Consider the following 14,573-nt stretch of genomic DNA (forward strand, 5'->3'; position numbering starts at 1 on the left):
GCACCAAAATGTGAAAAAACGCGTTTAAAAAGTGGGGGTGCGGGTTATCTGCGAATTTTTTCCTTGGGAAGGGGGGGGGGGTCGGCTTCACCGCAATGTGCGGCGGCCTCCCCGTGTAGTCCGCCATCCCCATCGTCATCGACGCTTGTCAAGCCGATGAAGGGCCAACGAAAGGCCAGCATTGTTGAGCCTCGCGTTAGGCGCTGTTTAGTGTACTTACCCCAGTTTGCACTGTTTGCCTGCTTTGTTTTGGCATCATGAGTGCGACTCGACGGCAGTGTTTCACAGCGAAAGAGAAGCTAAAGATTATAGCCGCTGCCGAAGAAATCGGCAACAGAGCTGCTGCAAGACAGCATGACGTCGACGAGTCGTGCATTCGCGACTGGAAGAAAAAAGAGAGTCTCGAAGCAACGAACCGGAACAGGCGAGCGTTTCGGGGTCCGAAGACTGGCGCGTACCCCCACCTCGAGACGCAGCTTGCGAAGTTCATTGAGGAGCAGAGAAGTCGTGGCCACGCTGTTTCGACTGAGATGGCGCAAATGGAAGCCCTGAAGTTGGCCCGGGAATTGAACATTCCACGTGAGTTTCGTGCAAGCCGTGGATGGCTTCAGCGCTTCATGCGAAGACATGGATTTTCTATGCGGCGGCGAACAACCATGTGCCAGCGGCTTCCTGAAGCCTACGAGGAAAAGTTGTTGAACTTTCAACGATATGTGATCGCACTTCGGAAGGAGCACAGCTATTTGCTGTCTCAGGTGGGAAATACTGATCAAACACCTGTGTACTTTGAGATGCCGATGGACACGACCATGGAAAAAAAGGGCTCCAAATCAGTCAGCGTGCTGACCGGCGGAAATGCCAAGCTGCGCTGCACAGTCACGCTATGCGCTTTGGCTGACGGCACGAAACTGCGCCCGTATGTCATTTTCAAACGCAAGACGCCACCTGGCATTCCACTGCCCCCAGGAATCGTTGTGCGTGCGGAAGAAAATTCGTGGATGAACAGTGGCCTAGTCGGTGACTGGCTTCGAGTAATCTGGGAGCGAAGACCAGGTGCCTTGCTGGCACGCCGGTCGATGCTCGTACTAGATTCCTTCAGAGGCCACTGCACTGATGCGGTGAAGGCTCGCCTTGCCGAGACCAGCACCGACCTCGTCATAATACCTGGCGGCATGACGTCCATGCTACAGCCACTCGACGTGTGCCTGAACAAGCCGTTCAAGGCACACGTGAAGCGGCTGTATGCCCAGTGGATGGCCGACGGCATTTACGCCCTCACACCGACGGGACGCGTGCGAAGGCCTGATATTCCATTGCTGTGCCAGTGGATCGTGGATGCGTGGAAAGTGATACCGGCCGATTTGGTGCGCAAAAGCTTTAAAAAATGTGCGATCATTAATAGTCTGGATGGTTCCGAGGACGACTACGTCTTTGAGAGTGGCGATGAAGCCTCGGATGGCAGTAGTGAGAGCGGCGACGATTAAGAATCGGATAACCAGTGACGTGGTGGCGGTCGTTTGAATAAATGTTCTGAAAACGAAATGATCACTGAGTGTAAGTTGCATCTTTCTAGCGCTCATTTTTTTTTTTTTTTTCAGGTAAACGTGCGGGTTATACGCGAGTTTTTTTTTTTTTTTTTTTTCGCCGAGTTCAAAGTTAGGGGTGCGGGTTATACGCAGGGGCGGGTTATACGCGGGTAAATACGGTATACACAGTGTAGTGGGGATGAAGCGACGCGTGCAGCAGTGGGACGCTGTCTGGGCAGGAGATGCGAGCGCAGGTCGCGAGCTGTTGATGCCGCCCGTCGTGCGGTCCTTCTGCCGGCCATCCAACATTAATAAACCCCCTTTCAAAGGGATGGACGTGCGGGGTTTTCAAACCTGGAACTCCGAAGTCGGACGCTACCAAGTACCCCGACAATGCCCAATGAAATTACCCAGCAGGCCATCGCCCCATCCCCGCAGGTTTGCGTACCGTGACCCTCCCTTTAGTGGAAAAGATGACCACAATGTGGAAGATTGGTTGGCGACATTCGAAAAGGTGACCGGAAACAATAAGCAGAACGACCCATCGAAACTTGCTTATATAGTTGTACTTGCTGTATTTTTACAGTTACTGTAGTTACATAATTGTACTGTTGTACATTGTGTAGGGCAAGCTCCTTTTTTTTTGTGTGTGTGATCTCTTCTATGTATTTTTTGTTATTTTATGTGAAGTTGCGTATTTGATTTACATGCATATTTGTTGTTATATATGCAGCGGATGTGTGTGCTGCTGTCTGTAACAGGGAGCCAAGGCCCAGTCAGACCTACCGCCTTTTGCCCCTTTTGTGTGGAAGAAATGAACATCAAATCAAACTACAGAATGTCTCGTTCATCTCAAAGATGTCGCAAGCCTGTGGTACCACAACCACGAGTCCAACTTCGCCACATGGAGTGTGTTCAAGAAATGCTTCACAGACGTGTTCAACCACCCAGCCATGCAAAAACTCCGCACCGAACAGCGCCTCCATGGACATGCACGGCAGCAAGGCAAATATTTTACTAGCTACATAGAAGACGTGATCAACTTGTGTAAGCACCTGAATCCTTCCATGACCAAGCAAGAGAAGATTAAACCCTTCTTGAAAGGCACCGACGACGTCGGCTCCCTCGCCTGGCTCCGCACACCATTTCGTTCCCCTGGCCTGACTCCTAAGTTTGCCCCCACGTACCAAGGCCCGTATCGTGTCGAGTGCCCATCTACCATCACCTATGTTGTTGAGCCGATCAGCCCATCCTCCGACAAGCATAGCCTTGGTTGCCAGGTGGTCCACATGAGCTGCCTCAAGCCATATCGTGACCCCCTTATTCTCACGTTACCTTGAGTCGCCAGGATGGCTTCCCTTCGTCGCAGAGGGACTGTAGCGGGGATGAAGCAACACGTGCAGCAGTGGACACTGTCTTGGCAAGAGGTGAGAGCACGGATCGCGAGCTGTTGATGCCGGCTGAGACTGTCTTTGCTATGCCCGTCGTGCGGTCCTTACGCCTTCTGTCCAACGTTAATAAACCCCCTCTCAACAGTAATGGTAGGAAGAAGCGCACTGATCCAAACACATTTCTTGATTGATGTCGGCTATTGGCCAATGGCAGCTGCGTATGGAAATCTGCTATATTACAAAATAAAGCTTCCAGAAAAGACCGAGGAGCAGGCTTCTGTTGAAAAAAGAACACTTGAGTGAAAGGTGACTTCGCACTCCGCTTGTGTGCTCCACTTGCCGCGCACGACTGCAAAACTTGGCTGGGATGCTCACAGCAAACTGTTTTTCCACCAAACGCGACGAGTGGTTCAGGACCTCTTTAATCAGTCATTAATACACCGCTCGGTCTTGATGGTGTAAAACTTCCTGCATGAAAACAGAATCAAGTACACAACCCCCATGAGCCTGGTACAAAGGCACTTTGAAGTTTCCAGGAATAGGTCTACTATATAAAGGGGCCAGTGTGCCCTATGCAGACCTACTTGAAGGCATTCCATAAACCATGCTCACTGTGTTAGTGAGATTGCATGCTTCCCAAATGACCGCTTCAATATAAAAGATGAAATGCGAGCAACTTGTTTTATGATGTACCACATAATAAATTACTATTTTGCTTCAAAACATTGCGTTGAAGAGAATCGTATTATTTTGGAATATCTGTCACCAATGTCCACTTAATGACAAGCTCTTTATTCAGTCAAAAAGTATTTTCATGAGTTAAGAAGCTTTACTACAGTCTTCTGCTGCATTTTTTTTTGTGTGAACTGACTGTGATATAGATGCCGACCAATAATTCAAACTTGATGGGGACCACCTAAAAGTCTTAATAGTGGTGAGTCAGAAATAGCGGGTTAACCCGAAAATAATATTAAGAAAGGTGTGCCGTATTCTCAGGTCGGCACTCGTGGGGAATACCTTCAATTTCATGCGACTTGCACAACATGCATCAGCGTCTATGAGCAACTGCCTTCTTGGCACAGCACCAAACACGTTATCCTTTCATGTGACTAGCGAAAGACACATCGGCATCTGCAAGCAACAGCAATCTTGGCACAGTGCCAAGCACACTATCTTTTGTGTGAATAGTCCAAGAAGCATAAATGTCTACGAGTCATGGAATTCTTGGCACATTGCCAAACACGCTATCTTTTGCATGACTAGAGAAAGATGCATCCGTGTCTACGAGCGATAGCACTCCTGGCACAGTACCAAGCACACCATCTTTCATGTGACGAGAGCAAGATGCATAGCATCTATGAGTAACTGCATTCTTGACAGAGTGCCACGTAAGCTATTTTAGCACAGTGCGGAAACGCTGTCACCCATCAACGCATCTGGTGCTAGTGACGCAAAATATCGCGAAAATTAAAGTGCCTTTAAAAGTGAAGAATACAGCCCAAGTTTTTCAACACATTGCTGTGCGCACATACACTTGCTTATGGCATAGACACTTCATGGCTGCAATTTCCTAGAGATTAGTTTTATGCTATTCTTTTTCCTGCTTTTCGCACTTTGTCAGTGCTCAAAGCAACACTTCGCACACATTATCAATGGAATCGGCCAGCCATGAATGGTGGATAAAAGTGGCCTAGAATTGAACTGTAGGCATCGCTACAAAACCGTGGCCCATAATTCCGCAACTGTCATGCGGTAGCTACAGATAGATGAAGGTACAGTCAAAGCATGCACTGTATTCTCATTGGCGACTGCTGGATAGACTAGTCTAACATATCAAAACAAAAATACAGTCGAATTTGGTTAATTCGAACACTCTTAATTTCAACTTCCAGTTTATTAGAACTGACACTGTGGTCCCATCAAAGTTATGTGTATTGCAATTGGTGAAAACGCCCAGTAATTCGAACGTGCAAGCATTAGCAATGCTCTCAGCAGATCGCCAATCTTGTGGCAGCACCGCTGACCAGCATTGCTCTGACCCCACTATGGAGGACAAGCTTATGACAGACCCCTCAACGCTGCATGTGCAGTTCCATATAATGTCCAAGGGCGATAACACCGTCGCTGCATGACCTACCCTGTGCCTGCAAGTGAAAGCGAAGCGTGTGAGGGGAGCCAACATCGGTACTCACCCATGCGAAAGAGACATAGCCAGGAGGAAGCGTGCGAGGTACCCAATGTTGTGAGGCACCAGGGGGAGGGAAGAGAAGGGGGCAGCATTCTACTCTGGCTGCAACTGCGCATGTGGCAGCTGCGCACGGTCACGTGGCCGTATTCTGAGAGCGATCTACCATCATCAGGTGATCGCAGATCGCTTGATGTTTGCTTGTGCAGGCGTGACACCATGCTTGTTAATCTAATTTGTATGCCTACGCTTACAAGTTTATAAGGCCGATAAACCTACTATCCTTGCTTCGACCACTAATTTGCCATCACAATCGATGCTTCGCTTTTTGGGTGGAACAGCAACTTTTTTTTATGACGAGTCTAAACCGAGACATCCCAATGGAAAGGTTGTCAGAGACAGTGTTGCACGTCCGATTCTGTACAACACGGACTCTGAATACAAGGACGCGAAGGCGACGCCCAGTACCTCATTCTCCTCATCTTTTGCATGCAGCGACACTGCAACAGAAGGGAGCACACCAACCCGATCATGATCAGTGGCAACTGACTTCCGTCATCTTCATAAGACATGACGCATTAAGAACACAAAACTAAGAACATAGACGCAGCGCCGATCTGTCAGCAGATGAAGGAAAAAGCATGCAGAGGGAAGCAGCAGGAAGCAACTCAGCCGCTTCGGTGCCCGTCTTAGGTAGCAGAGGTGAATAGTGCCATCCATCAAGCTGACAGAAAAGCAAAGCTCCCCCTTGGCCAGTTCGTCACTACTCTACGCGGGTTAGCGAGTGCTTGTGTTTTCGGGGACCATCTGGACACGCTCCTGCGGGACCGTTTCGTCTGCGGCATCAACAACCCAGCCATGCAGAAACGACTCCTGGAGTTTCCTGACCCCTCGTTGGACGATGCCGTTAAGGCAGCGCTGGCAATGGAAGCTGCTGCCAGGGACGCCGGCGGGATCGCCCATGCAACTGGCTCACCATCGGCGGAAGCGGCGGTCAACAAGTTGGCGATAAAGGGCAGTACCTGCGGTCGCTGTGGTGGTGCCCACTCCCCCTCACAGTGCCAGTTCTCTCAAGTACAATGCTTCACATCCGGGAAAACTGGGCACCTGGCACGGCTATGCCGAAGGAGGAGGACAAGCAGCAAACAGCACCAGCAGCCTGGTTCAAGCCCAAGTACCACACAAGCCCGTGGCCAGGGTAGCCATTGCAAGGGTACACGGCGGGGGCATGCAGCAGCAGGCTCAAGTTCTTCCACCACCGGGCTCCACGTCATGGCCGAGGACCCGCCAATTTTCGACATGTGGAACACAGGCTTTGTTCCGTCATCTGTGCCACCGTACATGCTAACCGTTGAAGTCTGCAAGCTCCCCATTTTCATGGAGCTCGATACAGGGGCCAGCGTGTCAGTAATGGCCAGGAAACTCTTCAAGCGTACTTTCTCCGGCCTGCGCGTCGAGGCTTCGAGCGTGATGCTGCACAGCTACTCCGGCCAGCTCTCACAGGTCCAGGGTCAGGCCCAGATGAGCGTTCGTTTGGTGACAGGGAGGTAACCCTTCCCCTTTACCAAGGGGTCATCACCGACGCTGCTGGGCCGATATTGGATTCATGCACTGAGCGTTCGTCTGCCAGAGTACTAGGAAGCCAGCGTGCATGTGGTGAAAGACATCCCCAGCCTCCTGACCGAGTTCAAGTTCTTTTTCCAGCCAGGGGTGGGCACATTCACTGGAATGATGGCTGAGGGAGCCCGGCCACGTTTTTTCAAGCCTCGCCAATTGCCATTCGCCATGATGGATGGGGTCAGCCAGGAGCTGCAACAGTTACAGCGAGAGGGCATCCTGGTGCCTGTCAAGACGTCTGAATGGGCCGCTCCCATCGTACCAGTCCTCAAGCGAGATGGCAGTGTCAGGATCTGCAGGGATTTCAAGGTTACCATCAACCTCGTTGCTACCTTTGAGAAGTAGTCGTTGCCCCTGATTGAAGATCTCTGGTCAGCGTTGTCTGGTGGACAGAAATTCACCAAGCTCGACCTTGGAGATGCTTACCAGCAGCTTTTGCTCCAGGATACCTCCCGGAAGTATGTCACAATATCGGCAACTTTGGGGCTCTTCTAGCACACGTGCTTACCGTTTGGCGTGGCCTCTGCCCCAGCCATATTTCAGAGGGAGATGGACAACCTCTTCAGGGGTATGAGACATGTGGCAGTGTACTTGGACAACATCCTGGTTACTGGCAGCGACGATGGGGACCACCTGCAGAACCTGCACAACGTCCTGGCACAACTGCAGGATGCTGGTCTCAAGCTCAAGCTGGAAAAGTGCATTTTCCTGCCCCCAGTGTTGAGTACTTGGGGCATGTCATTTTCCAGGCTGGCCTAGCCCCGGCTCCCTGCAAAGTTTATGCTGTGCTCAAGGCGCCTAAACCCCAGAACAAGAAGGAGCTTTAGAGCTACCTCGGCCTCATCAACTACTACAGGAGTTTCCTGCCGAACCTGTCAGAGCATCTACAGCCGCTCCATCTTCTGCTTCGAGATGGTCATATGCACAAAGGCTTAGTTTCATATAGTCGGCTTCCGTTAGGAATATCGTTTGCACTGTTGATTTTCCAGAGAAAAATTCAAGGCGGTGTCCCAAGGGGATGAATTGGTTCAGCAGGCCTATAGCCACAAGGCCGCCGAGCTCAGATTGCCACAGGGCTGCCTACAGTGGGGTTCCAGGGTCGTGATCCCACAAAGTCTCTGGTCCAGAGTCCTGCAGTTGCTGCACGCGGTACATCCTGGTGTGGAAAAGACTAAGATGGTGGCCCAGTCCCATGTTTGGTGGCCTGGCCTGGACCAGGACATCATTCACATGGTGCAGAGCTGCCAAATCAGCCAGGAGCATCAGCAGGCCTCACGTCATGCGGAAATCACCCCCTGGCCATTCCCACAGAGACCCTTGCCCTGCCTGCATGTGGATTTTGGGGGCCCTTCAAGGGCCATTACTTCCTGGTAGTGGTGGACACCTTGCGAAGTGGGTAGAGGTTCTACCTGTTACCACTCCATCAGCAGGCGCGACCATTGTAGCGCTACAACAGGTCTTCACCGCCCAGGAGTTGCCGGACGTCATTGTGTCCGACAATGAGGTCCTGCTTTCGCCAGCACAGAGTACCTGGCCTGGCTGACGAAGAACGGAATCCACCGAATGATGGTTCCGCCATACCACCCTGCTTCAAATGGTGCAGCCGAGTAGGTGGTGCAAACCATCAAGGACAAGCTCAAGTAGAGCCAGACTGGGGATTTCCAGATGCAGATTGCTTGGATACTGTTCCAGTACCGGACCACGCCCCACGATGTCACTGGCTGTGCCCCTTGTGAGCTCCTGCTGGGTCGGATGATCAAGACACCCTTGGACGTTTTGCATTTGGACCTCCGATGCACAGTGCTCCTGAAGCAGCTGAAGCAAAAGCTGGCTGCTGACCGAGGGTGCCGTCCAGGGCCTTTGCCAGAGTCGGGGGCTCCAGCTTTCACCAAGAACTTCCATCCTGACACATCCTGGTTCGCCGGACAGGTGGTGTCTCCTGCCAGCACCTCATTGCTGTTCGTTCGCATGCCAGATGGGGTCACGTGGCACAGACACGCCGACCATGTTAGGCCTCGCCTCGGGACCTGGCCAGTACCGTCGACTTACCGTACCGTCGACAGTACCGTACCGTCGACAGTACCGTACCGTCGACAGTACCGTTGCCGCTAGCCCACAGGGGGACTAGCGGCAACACCAGTCGCTTCCAGAGGAGCTCCCCCCACCTCGAAGGCGACAAGCGTTGCCAGAGGTGCGGAGCCCGTTGGGCCGGTGTCAAGTCTGGCACCACTGTCAAAGCCGACCACTGCGACCCTCCGGACAGAGCGAGGCTGGCTCAGGCAGTGCCCAGCGTTGCCACACGCAGCCCGTCAACACCAGTGCCCAGGCGGAGTACTCGATTGCGGAGGCCACCGGACCATTACTCACCTAAGTAGCAGGCACCGTCGACTTGGCTGAGACGGAGGCAGAGCCTCATACTTTGAACTTGGGCATTTATTTGTTGTCAACAAACAAACGGGGGTAAGGGGGTGTAACAAGCATGTCACACCCCCTTGGGCATAACCTTCATTCGCCCGCCAGGCTAGGTGGTCTGTGAAGCTCGGTAGGCAACCTTGGTCACCGCACCAATAAACACCGGTGAGCACAGATGCTCGGCGGTCAGTCATTGTTCATCACCCATCACCACCACACTGCGGAGTGTCTGTCTAACGGAGGGTGCCTTGAGCTCTCCCTCGTTCACAAATCCGAGCGGATCGTGACAACTGCTTCTCTCTCCCACCCCTCCTTGCAATTGCGCTCCCCTTGCCCTGCCTCTCTCTCGCAACTCCCTCACCTTCTCCGTGCACGCCCGCCTCTGTGCCAGCGCCAGCTTATCCCGCTCCCTGAAGTTTCATTTTCTGCCGTTATCAGGAAGCGAGCAGTGGCCGGTGTGGGCTGTTGCGTGATAAGCTCCCTGTGTGCTTGCGCGACACAATATTTTTCGACTCGCACCATTTGTGCATTGTGCTATGGTGCACAAGTACTTCAAGAACAAGTCCTCCTTTTAATTCCAACTTCTTTTAATTCACTGAGCATGTGCTGATGGGCGAGTCAGTTATACATGATTACAACAAAGGCGCAAAATCAAACAACGGACGAAGGAGGCACAAGACAACCACACAGGCGCACTAACAACTGAGCATTTTATTTCTTGACACAGGAATAAATAGCTGCTGTCAAGGATCAAAACAACAAGAACAAGCAGGGCCATCATTTGCATCGCACAAGGAAACCACGATACACAACAACTTCTAAGTGCCGCTCCCAAGATATGCCAGTTCCTTTGTCGAAAGAGAAACTGAGGCTTCACTGATACAATCATCACCGCGCTTCTTGATCTCAAGCGCTTCCAGTATCTCACTTGTCAGTTGATCATCAGCTCTGTTCAAAACACAGGTTCTATCAAAATCTGCAATGCACTTGTGAGCCTTACAAAGCGCACTTATGTGACCAGAGAGCTGGTTTTCCTTCTTATATTTATGCTCATGCAATCTGTCATTCAGTCATTTCAGACCAAGAACATTCAGACCAAGATCAAATTTTCAGGCCCCTTCAAGTTCAAGTTATCAATATTTGACTGTATCACTATTTCTGTTCGACTTGGTGGCAAAATTATCGCACGGTCGTACAGTTGCAGCCCGAATTATCGCAGTCCGAAATTTCAGTTGTCCTGATACATTAAGCCTATGAGGCTTGTGGTGGTGCAACAGAGCTGTCCAAATTATCTGTGTCCAAATTATCAATTGGCGAATGCGTTACAAGTGCACTTGACATAGGGTGACTCTTGAAGCATTTAGGTTACATTGATGAGTGCTTATAAACAGTTCAGGCATGACCCGTATATGACACAAGCATTGACTACTAGGAGAGAAGGGGATTGCGGTAGAATGTATCCACATTCTTGCAGTACACCGGATTAGCAGGTAGTGAACTACAAGCGACATTGGTTCATGGAAAAAAATATTTCAAGTAATCCATCTTGAAAAGGTGTCGCCTGAGCTTAAATGAATGGTCTCTACATGGGGAAATATAGTCGGGGGCTTCAAATAATCTGATGAGCATATTCTAGAATGGTTATGGAAAATTGGATCAAACAGCTCAAGACACAACCTGCTCAGTCATTCAAAAAAAGGGATCCAAGCAAATTTTTTCATTGCCTTTAGACTTGGAAAGCAGTCTATCTGCCTAGAACAAACCTTGCCGCAACAGATTGTTCTTTTTTTTTAATGCATTATGCATTAGGAAAAAAAAACATCTGTCACAGCAAGGTGTTCTGGACCCCCTGCAAAACAAATCCCATACAGGGCAGGCATACTTCAAAATTGATAAAATGTGTTTTATTTGCTGACTCTTTTACATCAATGCTTACATGCTTTAAACACTGTTGATTGAAACCAAGGGCGCTCCCTGCACCTATAACTATGGTCTTAATATGTTCTGACCAAGAGCCATTCTTGGACAGCAAAGTAACACCGAGATATTTAACTCGCTTTTTATAATCTTTTGGTGGTTTAACGATTAGTTATATTTGATTTAGTTGATCTTTCTTGTAAAGGTAATGTGTACACATTTGTTAATGTTAAGAGATGTACAACTGGTATAAAATTGTACATCAAATGGCACACCATTTCTAAATTTGCTTGAGGTCAGTTGCCAACAAAAAGAATTTTTCTCATCAGATTACCCTTCCATACAATACACAATCATCTGCAAACACTCATATCCGAATTTTGAGACCGTCACAAATATCAAATATGCGGTTTTCTATGCAACTAAGATCGGAAAATAAAAATAGCTTGTTATATTATGACTTTCATTAAATCTTGGTTCGTTATATCAAGGTTTGTATGTACGTATGTATGCCACATAAGGTCAACAGACATTGAAGCCAAGGAGAACATCGGGGAAATTAGCTGTTGTTGAAATGGAAAATGTAGAAAATAACAAAGAAAAGGGAAATGAAAGTGGACGAAAAGATAACTTGTTGCCGGTGGGAGCAGAAACTCACAACCTCCGCATTACGCATGCATTGCGCTACCAATTGTGCTACGGCAACAGCTATCAATTTATCTACTACCTTGGGTATTTATGTTGACTAGATCTAGTCCTAAGAGTGTTAGTGGCAGTGGCTAACACCCCTAGGGCTAGATCTAATAATTGCAATTCATCTCCAGTACTACTGAACTGGACAATGTCATCTCCAAACCAAAGGTTGCTGAGATATTTGCTGTTCATCCTCGTTCCTAAGCCTTCCCAGTTTAATAGCTTGAATACTTCTAAGCATAAGTGAATAGCATTGGAGAGCTGTGGAATCTTTGTAGGTATTTCCCAAGATATTCACGCCTGCCTCCTGCAGTCTATGATTATGTAATGCTTCTATGACTGCTGAATCAAATGCTTTTTCATAATCTATTAGAGCCATACAGAAAGATTGATTGTACTCTGCAAATTTCTCAATTACCTGACTAATGGCATGAACGTGGTCCATTGTAGAATATCTCTTCCTGAAACAAGCTTGTTGTCAAATTTTGCCTGATTATATCAGACAAAACGTTGGCCAATATTTTATGCAATACTGAAATCAAGGTAATTGGCCTATAATTCTTCAATTCTCTAACGTCTCCTTTCTTATAGATTAGCAAAGTGTTGGCAGTCTACCAGCTCTCTGGTACACTTGAAGTCATGGGGCATTGTGTATAAAGGGCCACAAGCTTTTCAAGCATGATATCTCCTCCATCTTTGATTAAATCAACTATTATTCCATCTTCTACTGCTACTTTTCACCAGGATATGTCTTGCAAGGCCCTTCTAACTTTGTCGCTAGTTTTAGAAGGAGCCTGTGTATCATGTTCATCACTACTTCCAATGAAGGTTGTGTGGCTGCTCTGGGGACTGTACCGGTCAGTATATGAAATTCTTCTGCTGCTTTTACTATACCATCAAAACTGTTGGTAACATTACACTTATGATAACTTTCACTACATACATCTTGCCCTGCCCTTTGCCAAGCTTTCTTCTCACTGATTTCATGAAACAGTCATTATGTACTGCATATTCACTATTTCTGACGTTATAGTTTCAAATTTCAGTTACTTTTGTCTTGTTTAGCAGCTTCGACAGTTCAATGTATTCTGCCTGCTCCCTTGGGTTATGCACTTTCATGCTCTGTTGTTTTGTTATTAAGTACCTTGTTACTTGAGAGAGCTTACCCACCAGTTGCCTTGATGTCTTACTTCTGAGTTCAATTGCAGCTTCTGAAATCAGCCTAGTTACGGTTTCATTTATTGCCTCTATGTTATCTTGATTTTCCTCTTCTAAAGCTGCATGTTTGTTTGCGAGCAGCAGCCTGATTTCGAAGTACTGAATGCTGGCTGTGTTGGTAATCCATACTCAAGGAAGAATGGCACAAACAAACGGGGGTGATATAGAGAACACAGAACGAGCGCAGACTTGAGCTCGTTCTGCAGAATATATAGCCTGGCACGAACACGTGTAACAGATTAAAGATTAGTAGTTAAATAATCAATTTCTAGTTCTGCAGACTCACAGACGACATTGCAGCAAAAATCCGGAGACCACTTAGCACATCGTAACGGAATGCGAAGGGTTTCACCCAGTGAGAGCCATAGGTAACGTACACCTTCCAGAAGCGCTTCGGTTTAAAGTAGACAGAAGCGTCAACCGGTCAGCAGTCAAGATAAGCATGAAATGTTTAGAGTATCGGTGTAAAAAAATGTAGGAAAGAGATTGATACGACCGGATCCCTTAGTCATCATTAGCGGTACAAGTTAAGGTAGATTTTGAAGGAAAAAAAGAAAGATTAAGGGGGATGTACACAAAAATGCTAGATAAACATGTACAGCATATCTGATTAAATCAAACAGGCTAGGTAACTATATAGCACACAGCAAGAAAGAGGGGAAGGGATAAATAGAGAGTAGGGGAAGAAAGTGATTACAGCAGGTGCGCCCAGCTTCATAGGCACGTCCGGTGCCATGACGATACAACAGTCTCATCTTCTCTTAGGGAGAGAACCTGTCAGGGGGACGTCTCGAACGGGTTGACCTTCGTAGTTCCAGGGTTGTGGTCTCATCCGTCTTATTCGCACTAGCGGTCTTGTCGACGGCTCTGCCGCCTCTGGCTGAGAGACGTGGCTGCACTTGTACTTGCTCTGAGTCCTGCACCACCACATGCGGTTGCACTTGGTCCAAGTGTCGTCGCATTAGTTCACCCTCCGGTCCCTCGGCAGTCACCATACGAGACCCCTCTGTTGTTTGGACACGTGCTTGAGTCCATGGGTCTCCGAGGCAACCGTAGTTTTGCACCCAAATTGGTTTATCCTTCTGCAAGAAATCATTGGCAAAAGGGCAACTGTAAAGCTCTGTTTCTGACGGCAACAAGTTATCTAATCGGGAGCGTAGCTCATGCCCCATCAGCAGCATAGCCGGCGTTTTTCCACCCGACAGCGGCGTTTGTCAGTAGTTGTGCAAGGTCCTGGCCAGTCGCGTTTGCATTGATCCTTGCCTGTTTTTCTGCAGGCTTTGTTTTATGGTACGCACCGCTCGTTCCGCCAACCCATTCGATTGATGGTGATAAGGTGCAGTGCGCATGTACTTTATTCCATTCACCGTAGTGAAAGTCTGGAATTCCCGGCTTGCAAACTGCGGCCCATTATCTGTGACGATTGTGCACGGCAACCCAAAAGTGCTAAAGAGGGTGCGCAGGGCATCTACGGTCGTCCCAGTTGTGGAAGTTCGCAAAGGCACAGCTTCCATCAACTTACTGTGTGAATCAACCACAATTAATAGCACGTAGCCATCCACCAGACCCACAAAATCAATGTGCAGACGAGACCACGGCTGCCTGGTTTCCGGC

At 48.7% G+C, this 14,573-nt stretch overlaps 1 protein-coding gene across 10 annotated transcripts in view; it reads right to left on the reverse strand.

Annotated features, from left to right (window-relative positions):
* Cadps (calcium-dependent secretion activator 1) overlaps window positions 1–14,573 on the reverse strand; it is a 618,572-nt gene that overhangs the window by 578,490 nt on the left and 25,509 nt on the right. The window lies entirely within an intron of this gene.

The sequence above is a fragment of the Dermacentor variabilis genome, chromosome 9 (assembly GCF_050947875.1).
Source record: "Dermacentor variabilis isolate Ectoservices chromosome 9, ASM5094787v1, whole genome shotgun sequence".
In the NCBI taxonomy this organism is placed as follows: domain Eukaryota; kingdom Metazoa; phylum Arthropoda; class Arachnida; order Ixodida; family Ixodidae; genus Dermacentor; species Dermacentor variabilis.